Below are 17,089 nucleotides of genomic sequence, written 5' to 3'. Positions count from 1 at the left end.
CCCCTCCTGCACGTCATTCCATCGCGCTTGCTATCAGATCTAACAATGTGCTCTGCAGGCCCTCCTTTTCAGTGAGGATGCTGTTTGCTTTCTATGCCGGTCTGTTGCTGCTTTTCTTCTCCTTGTTCCTTGCCTTAAGACCTCTTCGGAATAAACAGCGACATGCCAGAAACCCTGTCTTATCACAATCATACTTATAATAAAAATAGATGGCACTAAGGATCAAAAATGATGGAGTAGAAAAGAAAATGGGATCATTAGCTTTAGGTTGACACCTGGGCAGGATGCTGTACCTGCAGGCTGAGGCGTTGAGGTGTGCAGCAAAAGTGTTAGCCATGATATCTGACATTTCATCTTGAATCTTTTCGAGTATAAATGTTTGGTCCAGTATATTTATCAACTCACATAAGATCAAATACTGTTTGGTAATTAATTTGACAAAGAGCAAAAATCCATCAATAACTTGTGTTTGTGAATATACACGCTTTGCTATCTCTGTTTCTCAGGCAAAAGTCACTTTGACAAGATACATGCAGTCCTTGATCTTAAATATAAAGTCCTAAATATAAAGATTTGAAGCTGGAAATGAGCATGAGTAAATGACATAAAATTTAAATACTACGTAAAATTACTTGTTTATTTCTATCATTTTATTTTTATCACCTTAATGTATTGAAATGTTGATTAATTTGTTAATGGTACTGGGAGGGTTCTTATCAGTGCAAACAGGAATTATAGCCTTAGACATTTTGCACCTTTGGAAATCTTCTGTTTCTCTACTTTGGAGCTCAGTAATAATGAGTAATTTTCTATATATGCTGTAGCACAGTAATTGTGCTGTTCTGAGCCTGTTATGTCCAGATTAGATTAAACAGAGAAAATCAGTTCTTATCATAATGCTTCATTAAAATTTTAGAAGTAGGACAATATCAAATGAGAATTTGACTTTATTATTTACAGAAATATGAAGGCAGTTACATTTATGCTATTTATCATATCCAATTAGACTGTGCTTGCGAAAACAGAAGTGTTATCCTTCAGTCTTCAGTGTGGCTTTTCACAAGCATATGTGATATTTTCCCATAAAAATTGCCAGCCCACAGTCTGTGCATCACTGAGGTCACATCTAACAGCAGCTGAAGAGCTCATGTGATTCATAGGTGCTACCAGCAGTGACAAATTTCACTCCTGAAGAATTAAAGTCTTGCATTTTTGTGTTGTTTTTGAAGCTGCTCCTGCTGACTTTAAAGTCAGTGGAAGATTAGCCATTCATTTCACAGCCAGGAGTATCAGACTCTTAAAGAGCACTTTGATTTGCTCTTAAATCTACCCTTTAAGTATGAATTTCCACACTTACCAAAACCAGTCTGGAACGCTCTGGGAAGGAGAGTGCTCTGTTATAACAGTAGCTATCACTTCTGAAAGTGAGAGGGAAGAGGCTCAAGGGATCACTTGGACAGCAGCTCCACAGTCTTTGCACAGCAGCAATTCTGTTAAGCAATTAAACACCCATCCTTTCATCTGTCATGTGCTTTCATGTGTTCTTAAATTTCAAAAAAGTCAAATTAGATATTCAACAGTAAGTGGTAAATTGCAGTTCTTATTTTAACAACCAACAATTAGTCCAGCAAATGACGGAGTTTGATCTGCTGAAGCAGTTTTGGACATTAACAGACAAATAGTGAGATAAAATAATGATCAGAATGAGTCTAAGCTCAGAAATTTGCCTATTGTACCGTCAGTGAAAAATCTTTAGGTGGTGATAATGCTGCAGCATGATAGTCCTGGACTGATACCCAGGCAGCCAGGCCTGCCCCATGCTCATCATTCCCGGTAGATTGACCAATAAAATGTGGGACTTTTTTTCCTCTGCTGTGTGGGCTTTGGCTCAGTCTGCCATGCAGCCACAAGCTCATTTGATGTTCCAGTCTGGAGCCAGGTTTTCTTCTGGGCCTCCTTTTTCTTCTGCCCCAGCCTACAGGTTTTAGCATGTATGCAGCTATATGGGTGCCTTTCACGAGCTGCTCATCACTGGCTGGTTGTCATCATCCCCACAAGCACTTGTGGCCCAATTTGTTTCAGTCTTGCAGAGATCAACTAGTACTTCCCTCAGTACACATCCTACCCTGAGATGGCATATATTCTTAAAATCTGACAAGAAATTATATTTAAACAAAAAAAAAACCCAAGCCAACCTTGGAAGAGCAGACAGCTCCCTGTCTAGTGTGTTATGACAATAGCTCCTTTAGATCAGCGTGTTTCATATAAACAACATTTTGTTCTGCACACTGGCAGTCTGTGATAAGTTCTGTTACTGCTGAACAGGAGAAACACATCTGGTTATCCTCATATGAAAAAGACACTGTCAATGATAACTATATATCTTTTTAAACCTAATCTGTTACAAGTTACTTACCTGCAGGGCAAAATATCTAAGAGGTAATATCTATTTTTCTTGCAAGAAGACTTCTAACAGAATGATGTGTCAGAAATTTACCTAATTCCTTTCAAACACATAAGCATTTAAGAAAATCAGCTATTTATTTTTGGTGGCACCCTCCTTTTCTGTGAATGTTAACACTGGGATATACAGTTCTCTGCATTGGTTGGTGTAAGAGAAAAATAGCTGTCCTTGTCTACTGCTATTTTTCCTCTTTCTTGGAGAATGATCTACCATTTGTAGAACAGACATACCTATTTTAGCATCCTTGATGGAAGGTGGGCAGGAAAGAAAGAACCTCCAAATGATGTGCATGTGGCATCACTGGAAAAATACCTTTTTAATAAAGGTACTCTGTATTGTCATTTAAAACTATAACCCTCAACTTGGATTTACATCTTCATGACAGCAAGGGATACATTAAATATGTTACCACTAAAATATAAAGCACTAGTGAGGCTATCAAATTTATTGAAACTCAGTTTGGAGTCATGGTTCTTTAATATAAGCAAGACATTTTTACCCTTTGTGGGGGATAGAGCTTGGAAAATTTTTTAGATATTTTTAAAAATTAGGTCTATATGAGAAACTCCCCTTAATTTTAGTGATAGGACATAAAATCTAATGGCTCTAAATCTCCTCTAGTTTCAAAAATATAAATGACTTCTTAGGCTCAATTAACAGGACAAACTAATTCCTCTACTCTCTCAGTCTTCAGCTCAACCTGCTGATAAACTCTCACTGAACTGAATCTTGTATCAGTTACCACATGATAGTTAACGCAAGGAATATTTTTCCTAATCCTGCAATACTCATAAACTTTACCTTTTTTTAATATGCTATTCAGACTTCTGAGAACCGGCAGTGACATTCTGAAGGTGACACATAAATGATTGGTTTACTCATCTCACATGTTTTCACCATGTTTTTGTTACTGTTTCTTTTTTTGCTTTGTCTGTAGCTGATTTTGGCTTCCTCATTCTCGTCACCTCATCTCAGATGGGCCTGGGCCCTGGTGTGGGTGGCGGGGCTCCACTTCGTCCTGCCTGCACCTCCCAGGGCAAAGCAGCCCGTCATGCGTAAAGCATCGGGGATGCTCTGAGTGCGGGGTAAGGCAGCCCCCGCCCAGCCGGAGAGTGAGTCCTTGCTGGAGCAGGAGCAGAGCCGAGCTGCCTGGTTTGGCGATGTACATACTGGTAGCATCCAGATGGTAGATTTTGCCAGATCAGCCCCTCGTTTCTGGTATAAGCAATTGTCAGAGATTGCTGTCTTTTTCAACAAAGATTAAAGGGTTAGGAGTTAAATTTCCTCAATTCTCAGTGTAAAAAACAAGAAAATATAATTTCTTTTCCCATCAATCAATCTCCTAGCTAATGAACGGAACCTGTCTTCTTCCAAATCTGACTGAAGCGTACATTTAGCTGCAGTCTAATAGAAAAGCAACACACTTTTTTTGTTTTGTGGGGTTTTTTTTTTTAATTTTTTAAAACAGCGTAATTATTTTAATATTATTATTTAGCATCAACTTTATAACGGAGCTGAAAACTTGCAAAGTTCAAGTTTCAGCTCCATTGCAATTGAAAATGTTGGTATAAACATTGGTATAAAAGTGCTAAACAGGGCCTTTTGTGCTTATCATTTTATATGACTGTATAAAAAGGAGTTTATGGTCAAAATACTATCATGAATCATGGGATTAAACAAAAAGAAAGTAATCCAGTTTTGCAGTGGAAAATCATGTAGAAGCCAACAAAAAATCCAGGATTAGCTGTGGACAGTGTTTTTAGTGTATCATAGTGCCAATCATGGAAGTGTGGTGTACTTAGTCATGCACAGAGTCCTGTTAGCTTCAGTGGGGGTTCCTGGGAAGAGTGAATGCTCATTCTACCAGTCTGAGGTTTGTAGCATTTCATACAATGAAGTTCTAATAAACACATTTGTACAGCACATTGTTGGGATTAAAAAATACTGTATATCATAGTGATCCAAAATCTATCTTGCACAGAGAATCTTTAGGAGTTTTATGGGCAGAGAGAAATGCATTTAAATATTATTAATAGCTTGTAAGCAATCATTTGTATTGATAAATATAATTACTCTTAATAGAAGAAAGGGATTTTTATTAGTCTTTTTTATATGAATAACCCTACTATTTTGACATCCACTTATTCCACTGGTTTCTTCCTCATTCTTTTTCCTCATCCTTCATTCATTATAAAACCTTCTCCTGGACTCCAGATACTCCTTTTTAATACAGGTTTTGTTTGTTTGTTTGCTTGTTTTAGATATAACTCTGGACATTCTCACTAGTTTGAGTCCTACCCAAAGGTTAATATCTCCTCTCCTATAAACACTTACACTCTTTCACTGATCTTCTTACATACCCCCACATTCAACCATGCACCATCAGTTCCTGTCCTTTTTACAGCTACCATCTCCAAGTTGTCAGCTGTTTCCAGCACTCTAGAACAGTTACAAAATCGAGTCCTTATTGACATATCACTACAGTGTTTATGTTAGTATTTAAATGCTATATGATTGTCCTGTTTATTGCACATAAATTATCTCTAAGCAGGTGTACGCATGCTTTTAAACTCTGCAACAGGCTGTGCAAATGTGCTTTTCAGAAGAATGATGGACAGAATGAGAATATTCATGACTCACTGATAAAATACTCATAAGTGTTTCTTGTTCTCATACTCATACCAGAAATAGGAGGTGTCCTGATCACTGAGGACTTGGGGGCAGAGGCTGTGAAATGCTTTGGATGAGACATTGGGCAGCAGGAGGACAAACAGCCCCTGGCAATGCCAGCGCTGCAAGGGGCTGCAGGGAGCGCTGCTGTTTGGCCAAGTCGAAACAGATATAGAGCAAGAGCGTACGCTCTGATGATTTGTTGTAATGATGTGCTGGCTGTTCGAAAACAGTCCTTGAGCTAAATGGGAGCTCAAGTCATGCAGACGTGCAACCCTTTGTAAGAGGTGACCAAAGTCTTGGAGTACTGTATTTTTCTTGTGTGACTCAGGAACACAATGTTGTATCTCTTCTAGTTGACTCACTCTATCACATTGCCCTTTTGCCTATTTGGCACCTTCTTAAAAGCACACTGCCAGAATACCGCTTCAGACTTAACGTATTATTTCACTTCGTTCATAACTAACAAAGGGTTTCACACTTCTGTTGCATTTCACACAGATCACTAGATAAGATGCCTGAAACAACTCTTGATCAAATGATTGGTGAGCTGCCTGTTTGAATCCTTTACAAGTTGTTATCCACAGCATTAGAAACAAATCTTTTTTTTTTTTAAAGTTCCAGTAGACAAACACAAAAATATTAAATTGAGGTTGGAGGAAAATGAAAATAAGTGTCATTTGGGGTCCATTCTACCTCAAACAAACAGGTTTTTAAGCAAGTTTGTGTTATTTAACACTTTTAAATATTGGAATTTTCAAAGCAACAGCAACAGAAGTCCAAACACTTGAATATTTCCATGTTCTCTCTCCGCTCTCTTTGGTATGGGGCTACTCACTAAACTTGAGCAGAACTTGTAAGCCATTTCATTCCCCTGGGAAAGTTCATTTTTCATGGAAAATGTACTCTTCACTGAAGAATTGCATCAACTCCTACTTGACCTTAGTTTGAGCAAAAAAGGTAGAAAAATCAAAGTTTTCAAGCTGTGTCTTCCACCTGTGACTGTGTCCCACCAGTGCTTTGGAAGGGCAGGACTGTGTGAGCTGCAGAGCACTGCTTTGCTCAGGCTGGCGGTGAAGATACTCAGCAACAGCCCTCAGGATTAGGCCGCATATAAGACTATGACAAACTAGCAACTTTGGTGAACCTGTGTCTGTCTGCAGTGCAGTCTTGAATCGTTTCTGTGAGTAGAATCAATATATTGTGAAAGAAGTGAGATAAGAAAACAGATGAGAAGGAATTTGTGCAAGTAAAAGTTTTTCCTGTCTCTCCCCAGACATCATCAGGTTGAAGAATATGCTCTTTCTGATCTCGATTTGCTGTCATTTTGTTTGATTAAACAAAGGAAATTGCTGTCGTGGTTTAACCCCAGCTGGCAACTAAGCACCACACAGCCACTCGCTCACTCCCCACACCCAGTGGGATTGGGGAGAGAATCGAAAAAAAAACCACCTCGTGGGCTGAGATAAAGACAGTTTAATAGGACAGAAAGGAAGGAAAATAATAATAATAAATGACAATAATAATACTAAAAGAATTAGAATATACAAAACAAGTGATGCACATGCAATTGCTCACCACTTGCTGACCGATGCCCAGTTAGTTCCCGAGCAGCAATCTGCCCCTCCCGGCCAACTCCCCCCAGTTTATATACTGGGCATGACGTCATATGGTATGGAATATCCCTTTGGCCAATTTGGGTCAGCTGTCCTGGCTGTGTCCCCTCCCAACTTCTTGTGCCCCTCTAGCCTTCTTGCTGGCTGGGCATGAGAAGCTGAAACATCCTTGACTTAGTATAAACACTACTTAGCAACAACTGAAAACATCAGTGTGTTATCAACACTATTTTCCTACTAAATCCAAAACACTGCACTATACCAGCTACTAGGAGGAAAATTAACTCTATCCCAGCCGAAACCAGGACAATTGCTTATTTCATACTCTGTAAACTTTAGCAGATTCTGTTTGCCCCTACCCTCCACCTACACAGAAAAAATATTCCTGAAGTATAAATGAAGCTTTTGTATGTGGCTAGCAAGACTGATGAATCTGGAGGTGCAAATAACTGGCAGGTAATATAGACCAAGGTGTTTAAGTGAGAAAGGCAAGCCTTCTCAAGAAAGAGTGGAGAGTGATGCAGATAATCCACACCCTCTTTTGCCCTTGTATTCTCTGGAGTTTCTTCTCCTTTTGGGCCCAAGTAGCAGAAACCAGAAGTTTTGATGCTGTCATTACTTGTCCCTGAGCACCTGTGAAATCTCTACAGTGTTGCCTCTGTAGTAAGATGCTCTCTGCCTGTGCTCCTGGAGGACAGGCAGCGTGAAACCCAGGCTCCAAATGCCTCAGTGCTGACCTTTAGTTAAGGTGATTAATTACCTATCTATTGCGTAAGCTTAGTCACAGAAAGCCAGCATCACTCTTGCCTGAACATACGCAAACTGGTGGAGCACCACAAGCTCACAGCGGGATGCTCTGTGCCCGTTTTGCCCTTGGTTTCCTTAAGGGACTTGTCTGTACAGGGCAACACTGGGTTAGCTTTGGAGGGTGAGCTTTCCATGTTCAAAGAGTGGGCATGAAGCTTGCAGAGGAACAAACCACAAGAAGCACAATCTTTTGCAATACATTCTTCTTCCTCCTTAGTTAGCATGCAGGAGAGTTGTTTTCTCCTGTCCAAAATGAAAGTTGAATGCTATATAGATACATATCAAGTGGTGAAGCTGTCCTAAGTAGGTGTACAACAGCTCAGAACAACCTGTGTTACGGTGCTGCAGGCTAGTGGGAGGCAATACCAACCCGGTCTCCTGAGTCAGATCCCGAGGACTGCCCTGTCTGGATGCAAAAGGTATCTGTTACCATCAGCAGCATTTCTTCCCTTTTTTGAAAGGAGAGCCTAGAGGTAGCTTCACCCAACAGAAATGCAAGTTTGAGTGTTCCAGTCCCAGTGGCAATTTGTCACCCATTAATGCCTCCTCTTCAGCATTAGCCTGAACAAATGATGGTGGGGTTGGCCCAGTCTGGGGAAGAGCAGCTGTCTGGGAACTGCAATGCCCTTCCAGGTGCTGCTCTTACATCTCTGAGAGACTGGCATTGCTATGGACATATCTCCTGTTTCTCTGTCCTGCAGCAAGTCAGATTTTTCTCCAGATCTTTACCTGGGAGAACTTCTCTCTCCTTATGCCTCCAAGATGGAAATAACTGACTAGAGGATAGGGAGGCTGTGGTTGCTCTAGTGACTCTGCTTGCATTTGCAATGTAAAGTGAATGGGTTACCAGGAGAACGCTGCCCAGTGTCTGACTGACACTGCTGATCCACCATATCAAGTAGCAGTGGATGAAAACACCTCTTACCTCTGTGTGAGTTTCCAGCAACTGGGCTGGGGAAAGTGCCTAGGCTAGCTGCAGGAAAAAATGACTCTGTACATGTAATATCTCTCTTTCAGTTGTACCTTCAGGTAACGAGCCCCATGGGACAAAATAATGTTATCATCTGGTACTGCTGTTGTCTGGTACTTTAATATTAATTCACAAGATGATTTTTTTTTAAATTTTAATAGGATGTTATTTCTGTTTGTAATGTACATACAGTGCTTCTGTTCCAAATATTGTGTTCTGAAATACCAGAAAACAGCCTACAGTATCATCATCAGAAGAGAGACAATTAACAAATAAGAAAGGAAGTGAACAGCTCACAAGTTTTGAATCTAACAGAATACCAAACTAATTATGTGCAGGAGTGACAAGGCAGTGGTGGAGCACAGGAATGACAATTGAACCATGAGCATATATGAAAGCACGCTTGTGGGACTGCAGTTGCTCATTCCATAACAAGTGAGTGGATGCACTGAACTTAGGATCCTGAGAAAGATGAGAAATCCTTTTTGACATGTTAGATGGGTGTCTCAGGCTCTAGGGTGAAAAGTTACATTTGTGAGATTAAAAATTACAGCCCTCTTAGAGGCACTGAAGTGAATTATGATGACTCTTTTAAAGGTCTCTGTCACAATTCCATTGATCTTTGTCACTTTAATCACTGACTTTAATAAACTGGCCCGTAAGGAGAGTTTTCTTTTGTCCTCAAATACACCTTCTCTTCAGCTCTGATTATTAATTGCAATAAATAGCAATAAATAAAATCAAAATGAATTTAAAAATAAAAGAGTTAATAGTTTTCTCTGACTTGTGGGATCAATGATTGCACAAAAAAAAGGCTGACAGTATCCAGTTCTTCATGGAAAGGTCTGTGAATTCCAAATGTTATTGAAATGACTATTTGTTAGAAAATTTGTATTGTCTATCCTTATCGTTAAAATTTTTCTGCTGCTTATCCAGCAGACAGAAATTAGATTCTCTGTTGTTTGTGATGTAAAGCAGCATTTGAGAGTTTACTTTCACTGAAAGTAAACATGTTTACAGAAAATTATGCATAAAGATGGCTAACGCCACAGAAATGCTCTGCTGGAAATTCAGAACCCGTTCTTTGCTAACTGATCCCTATAGGCAGATTTAGACTTAATCCAGAAGTCTTCTGCTGCATCTGACTCTGGAACTTGTACCCACATGAAGCTACAAGGGATGGGGAGTGAGTACGTGAGCAGATCTGGCTGTAAATAAGCCACAGCCTGAGAAGCATTTGTTTGGCTATCTCTGCCAGTATCAGCAGCTAATAAATACACTTATGGGAATAAGGATCTCTGAAGAAGTTGTGAACTCAAAAGGCAGATAATTTTTACTAGGGCTTATTGACTTCCATGAGTTCTGGATCAGGCACAACAGCAGTATGCAGATATAACCGGGTAAGGTCCAGGCTACTGTGAGCATCTCTGCATGCCTGGCTCCTGGGATTAGTTATCTATATGCAGAGTCACTGCCTGACACGTGGAGATTTGGACTGGTATGTCAAACGTTGGATCAGTTATGGGGTCACTTTCAAACTGGGAGCCTACGGCTCTGTGTCTTAAATCAGTCCTGATTAACCTCTGAATTTGCAAGTTAAATTATCCATAAGTTTCCCTAGCTGCAGCCATTATCAAACCAGTCATCGCAATATACAGGCTGCGTATGTAAAGGGTGTGTTATTTGGAAAGGCTCACACCTGGCAGAGGCTGAGTATTGTATCTGGAGAGCAAGATCCATTTTGAAGGAAGTACTTAGCACCTCATTGGTGTATTGCTAGTTATTTTATCTTCTATGATGAAAGTGACCTCTGTAAGGGACTGAGTAGTACAATTTCAATGTTTTGAGTCTATATTTAGAGGTATAACAGGTTAACATAGATAGTTCTTGTAAGTGCTTTAATTAAACTCTAATTCTTAAAAGATGATTTGCACTGGGTTAGCTACAATGGACTGTTTCCATCGCAGAAAAATCTTCAAGGTGGAAAGAAGAATAGTGAAAATGACCTTCCATTTTCTCCCTTTGAGTGCAGTGGCATCTGGCTGCTGTATGGGGCCACCACTGAGTACAGCCTGGAAATTCAACATAATGCAAGTCTCCAAGGGAAAATGAGACTCCATTCTGTCAAGCATAGGCATTGTGTGTGCTTTTCTGCAGATTGAACTGCCCCTTTTAGGACTCTGCTAGAAAAGCACTTTTTCTTAGAAATAATATCCTTTTTCCTTTCATTCCACTTTTTAAAAACTTATTTTCTGTGAAAACTGGAAACTTTATTGGTTTTTGAAAACACTGAAACTTTTAATCAAAAGAGAGACAAAGAAGAAAAAGAAAAATAGCATCAAAGCTGGAATATTTTAATGGATGTTTTATATCTTATGCCTTTTTGGTTTAAAAGGAATGCACTCTCCCTTGAGATAGTCTTTCAGCAAAAAAATCTGAACAGAACCATCACTTACCTTAAAAATATAGGATGGTAACAACAATCTTAGGCTTTACTCTATAACAGTAATTTAACAAAACTGACACTCTCCTGCTGATTCACTGCTGATATGGTCTTGCTACTAGGCAATCTTCTCAAGCTCAAAGCAGAGGAAAAGTTTGTGGCTTTGAGGACTGCATCATGGTGTGACAGGTCCTCTGTGTTGACGCTGGTATTGAGCTGAAGGAGTACTGCTACTGAAAGCCTTTAGTCAGCTGGCTAGAGGAATGTTTGAGAGTGTACCCATTCAAGACAACCCTGTGTCACTGTAATAATGAAACTATCGACCAAGAGGACAAGACTCACCTCTAACTCAAGGAGTTAGGTATTTGCCTTGGAATTCCTTCCCACAAAACAACAGGCTAATCTTCATAAAGCATCAGATAAACAAAAGAGATAAATATAGAGACTGGTATTTCAATAAGTGCCTTGTGCCCACTTGGATACCATCATGCATGTACAAACATGTACAGAATAAAAAATGGTTAAGTTTAGTTTGTTTCCAAATTAATTTCCCTTCACTAAACTGGTTCCTTTATTAGGCATGAAAAGCTTTTCTTTGGTACCAGACTTTCATCCTGGAGAATGTTATCAGAGTTTGTTGGACTTGAAATGATCCCGATGGAAAAAGTGGGAGAACATTATAAAAGATGTAATTATTTTCCATTTATTTATTTTCTTTTGAAGACACCAAACTTCTGAAACAATTCCAGCACTCCTGAAATGGAAATTTCATAGGTCAATGATAAGGAATTTGCAGCTAATGACTTTGGGTCAAGGAGTCGGCATGAAAATTTTCTTGTATTTGATTTGTTAAAAAATCAGTTTGTGAAGGAAAGGTTGACTGGAATAATTTTGATCTCTTGTGGTTTCTACTCTTCTGGCCCGTTTTCTGATAGAATAGCCTTTCTTGCCCAGTCAGTCAGCTTCTTGGATAACTGTAGTTTTGATAATCAGGCCTGGGTATGGAAATGGTTGAAAACTGTTGTTCCAAAACCCATGTCTTTAATGATTCCCTATTCAGCATTTTGTTCTATTGAATTCCTTCCTGTGTTTTCTTTGACTGCGTTACTGTGTGTGACTGCAATTTATCTCTGTTTACATACAAATGTAGCAAATGATGTTCATGCATCTTGGTAAATGAATAAAAGCTAGTCCGTCACAGTACTCACTGAATAAAATACCCATGAAGATGTATTCAGAAAGCAGCAGCATGGAAGAGCTGGGACTTAAACACCAAAATCTTTGAGAGAAAGCCAAACGAGCTGCTGAAAACTGATTAGAATCAAGGACTTTTGAGGAAACATGCAGTGGAGGAATGAGAGGTATTCAAAGCAGAGATAAGCGGCATGATATCCTCTGTGTTCATTACAGTGGAATCTAGGTGTCAAAAATGACAAAAGAAACTAATGTGGGTTAGTAAATTTATGAAAAGCACTATCAAACTATTGCAGTCAAACACTTAGGGTAAAATGAACCTGGAGAAAAAAAAAAGTGCTGGCTCAGGTGAAGTAAATGCCATCCCTGAATGAAACATGAAAGAATGCAGGAAGGGCTAACAGCCCTCTTCCACCTATTCCCTCCTCCATGCATCCCAAAAAGGAAAGAAAATAAAATCTGAACAACTTAGATAGGACTTTTTAAAGTTCTTGTCATTTTTTAAAAGCTCCACAAATGATCATTACCAGCTCCTCTGTGGAAGAGTAGTGGGAGGAGAGAGAATGGCAGGACAATGCTGATGAGCTTTGATATTGCACTTTGTGAAATGGAGTCAGTTGGCTTGGCATGATCCCATGGACAGGAAATATAAGGCTACAAACCAGAATGATAGGCTCCGGTGCAGCTTATGTGTGGTTTCGGAGTCTGTTTCCTATTTGATAAAATTCATATACAGGGATTGCTTTCTCCAAAGGAGAAAATTGATACAATTCTCAAAAAGGTACCTAAGTCTTATAACGTGGCTGTTGTTTGACTCCTTTTGGTGCAGACAGGAATCAAGAGCATTCAGTATCAGATACTGAGCATATGGATTTGAAAAAAACCCTACCCCTCTCATCCTTCTCAGAAAGATGTTCTGCCCCTTCTTTAATTCAATAGTCATTTTCTGTGAGGAGTCTGTTAGGAGCATGGCTACTTCCCCTATTGAGAGGGACACCAACTCATTAGATACTATATCAGCAATCCACACACAGGCATAAGTCAGGCCTTTAATCATAGCAGTGTTCACTGTCATCTTGTGGGTGGTGTCCAGGAGTTTAATGAAAGAAGAGTTGAGTGGTTTGCAATTTCACATGCATTTCTACTGATGCATATGAACAAAATGTTCTATTTTCATAAACCAATGCCAAAGAAACTCTCTCTGTCTTCAGGAGGGCTGACTAAAACATTAGTGTTCAAACATGATGTATATTTTTGTCCTCTTAAAATTTGTTTCCACAGATAATATCCAGCCTTCGCTCTTCTGAATTTTGTTTTGTTCCGAAGAAAGGAATGATTGAGCTTCTCTTTTGCCATAGAGACATACAACCCTGCCTATGGAAAATGTAATTTCTTCCTCCAGTGGTAACTAATGTAAGGGTTAACAGCACCTCAACCTATTCCTACAGGGGCAACCAAGACATACCCCAACAGAAGTAGTCCTTGTACACACCCCACCACTCTACTGGCTGCTTTATCTCCTGCAAGCAGCTATTGCTGATTTTCCACCTCCATCAGCCAGATGAAGCATCCCATGCAAGTATGTCTTTGCCTGTTCTTGAACATGTACCAATGGGGTCTTTATGGGTCCTATTCTTGTGAATAAAAGTGAGCATCTCCAGTACAGGGACTTACAGTCAGTCTTACCACTTAATACTCAATGGAGATCTAGTTTATATAGTCAGTAATGCAATCCGTCTTACCCTAAAGTCAATCCCTGTGTTTTCTGGATGAATCATGTTCTGAACTCCATTACTCTAAGGGGATCAGCCTCATTGCAGACACCTACACTGCCATTAGAAAAGATTAATTCCACAATAGATTTCATTGTATCACAAAACTGATCTATACACCTGTTCGCATTACTCTCAAAATCTTGTTATGGGCAGAAAGGGAACACACCTGACATGTAGACAGAAGAATTTATTGTTAGTCTCATTAAAGTCTTGACAGGCTAATCAAATACAACAAACAGTTATTGTTAGTCCAGGCACAATGATAGTAACACTCATAGTCCAAACGAACACAGGACCCCCTCCCCACCATTAACATCACAGTTAAAATGTTCATTTAAAAAACCAAAACCTGCAAAGGCCAAATTTCCTCTTACATACCTGCCTGTTTCACTGGCATTATTGTCACTCATGCAGAGGTATTCTGAGTCATCAGGTCACAGCTTCAGTGTCCCTCCAGAAGAAGGGGGTGAGGATATTGAGAGTCATTGGTGCCCTGGGTGCTTTGCCAGAAGGGGTTTGATACTGGTCGCAGTGATCCCTTCTTCCTTGGTCCTGCAGTCTCCTTGGGGTTATTTTTCTCTTGTTTCCTGACACAACATGCCTGTATGTTCTTTCTTTTCATTGCTTTCCAGTTACCCATTTTTTTCAGTTGTCTTTGTTGTCCCTGATTTGCAGGGCTGCACTCCTGTAGCGACCAGTAGCTGACCACTGTGGTTTGTGTTCACTGTAGGAGACCTCTGATATCTGCCTGTGTGGGTGCTCTTCCACAGCACATTTTATTCTAGAATTTATGCCACAGAATATAGCTACTGGCTATTGCTGTTAACAATGTTAACCACACCATTGCACAAAACTAAATGAAAGCTAAAACCAATTTAGGGAACAGTTACCTAGCTGCTAGACAATTGCTATCACAGCTTAAACAAGCTAAACCCAGCTGAAGCCAAGACAACCTCAGTCCTGGGGTCTGTTCTCTTACTACTGCAACTTGCATTTTCTGCGCTACAACAGGGAGCCGAGGGCTGCAGCTGGAGCGGGGATGGAAAGAAGCTGCTGGAGCAAAGTATGGGCTGCAAAGAGAACTGAGATGTGGGAAAATATTTTGTCTGTGCAATGGCTTGGTGGCCTTGTGTAAGGCTCATCCTACAACTGGGGTTGGAGTTAGATGCCGTCCATTTTTAGTATGTGTGCTTGATTCGAAGACGTCATTGCATGGAGCACGTCCACTGCTGAGAGTGTCTTGCATTTGTGCAGGTTCATTTTCTGGTGCAGTGCCTACCACTTAATTTCTTCACAGAGAAATATACCAAAAAATTCAGTGGGTCTAGCCTCTTTTGAAATATCCTTGGCAAGGATATTGAACGCTGGCCTTAAGCCTTTTCTCTTTAATCGGCAGAAGCTGCTGTTTGAGTTATGAGTGTAACCTTTGCTTTACTGTGTTTAACTCCCACTGGAATCCCATAGAAACTGTGTTACATCCATAGCAAATTTATATGTTAACTTCTCTTGGTTAAGCTTTGTTTCTTTATGTTCTTGCTCTCTTGCATTGTGTCCTCAAAATATAAAATTATCATCACAATCCATCTCATTTGTTAAAACAATAATTTCATCAGCACTCTCTTCATTTTTCTCAAATAGATATCATTTAGATTTCTTCCTGCTCCAGCCAATTGCTTCTGTCAATCTGAAAACCACTGCCTGCATCTTTAATTCTTGCAATAGCTATCAGGGCTGGCTTAAGAAATTTTCAGCAGAAATTCTTTTTGCCAAAAAGAAAAAATCAAGCTTGTTGGGAATTTGCACCTTTTCTTTTTGCCAAACTGTACAGAAGAATTTATCCCTCAAAGAATGCCATTTCCAAATGAGTCAAGACATTTTATTATAGTATTTTTAGGTGAACATTTCTTTTTTATTTTTTTTCTGTTCAGAACAACCCAAAGCTTTGAAGTTTCTTTCAATGTATACATTATTGTCATTGGTGTGTAAAAGTAATAATTTAAGACAACAGCTCTCAAGCAGCTCTCAGAAGCAGTCTTTGTAGTATATTTTCATCGTCCACAACATCACCACATGCTTCCTTCCTGTTTTATAGTTCAAAAAGAAGTGGCACTCTCATCTCAGGGAAGAAAGAAGGAACTGGAGCTGTTCTTAGAGATGAGGGTCATCAGTGGGACTGAGGTTGCATGAGCCATCAGCAACATAGCAGTTAAAGGGAAGAAGAGAACAGAATAAAACTGGTATTCTAACTTCTTCCTAGCTCAGTAGGTTTGGAAAAAAGGGATGCAGATATTTATAGAAGGAGAGAAAAAATGTCACCAAGAATTCTTGTCTCATTAAAGACAATTAAAATACATTAAAGTCTTTTCTTGAGCCACAGATTTGTCTAAGCTATGATAAACAGTGGGAAGGGTGAGGCATATGACAGTTCCCCCATAAAATTATGGCTCATGGAAATACTTAATGTTTTTGGAATCCCAATAGAAATAGGTGCACTCACCTGAGTATCTTCCAGTGTACTCTGGTGTGTCAAAAACAATTATATTGGCCTTTGAAGTCGTGCTTGCAGGTGTTTTAAATGTGGGCTTCTCTAAGTTTCTGTGTGAATTGTTAATCATAATGCCTCCTATTATTTATGAGCAGATATTTTGCTCTCACACAGACAGCGTGAGTGACAGGGTTTTCCTCCTGCCATTTTACGTGAATAATGAATTGTTTCAATGCACACATAGAAAGGACACCGTTTAGACTTAGTTATCATTTCCAGACTGTGCTTTATCTATTTTTTACTGAGTAGAAAATGAGCCCATAACTTACCTCAGTCTTTTCTACTTCTAAATTCTTTTCAGTGTTATTCAACATATAGTATTTCCTCTGAAAATTATTTTAGACCACCTTGTCAGTGGTTTTTTTTGTTTTCAGTCTGATTTAAATGAATTGCTTCTGAAAAATCCGTCTTTAAATGCAGAGATTTGTGCTTTATTTTTAAGAAGAAATGTATGCTCTTAGTATCTCAGTTAAGCATTATATGATATCTTTCTTGATTACATTGCCAAGTCAAGGGAAAGCTTGTGCCTTAAATTCAAGTGGAGAAAAATGCATTAAAACTAAGGTAGAGACCCATACAAAGAAGTCTTGGCTATTGCAGAAGCT

The sequence above is a fragment of the Gymnogyps californianus genome, chromosome 3, assembly GCF_018139145.2.
Source record: "Gymnogyps californianus isolate 813 chromosome 3, ASM1813914v2, whole genome shotgun sequence".
Lineage (NCBI taxonomy): Eukaryota > Metazoa > Chordata > Aves > Accipitriformes > Cathartidae > Gymnogyps > Gymnogyps californianus.
This window is presented reverse-complemented; position numbering follows the sequence as displayed.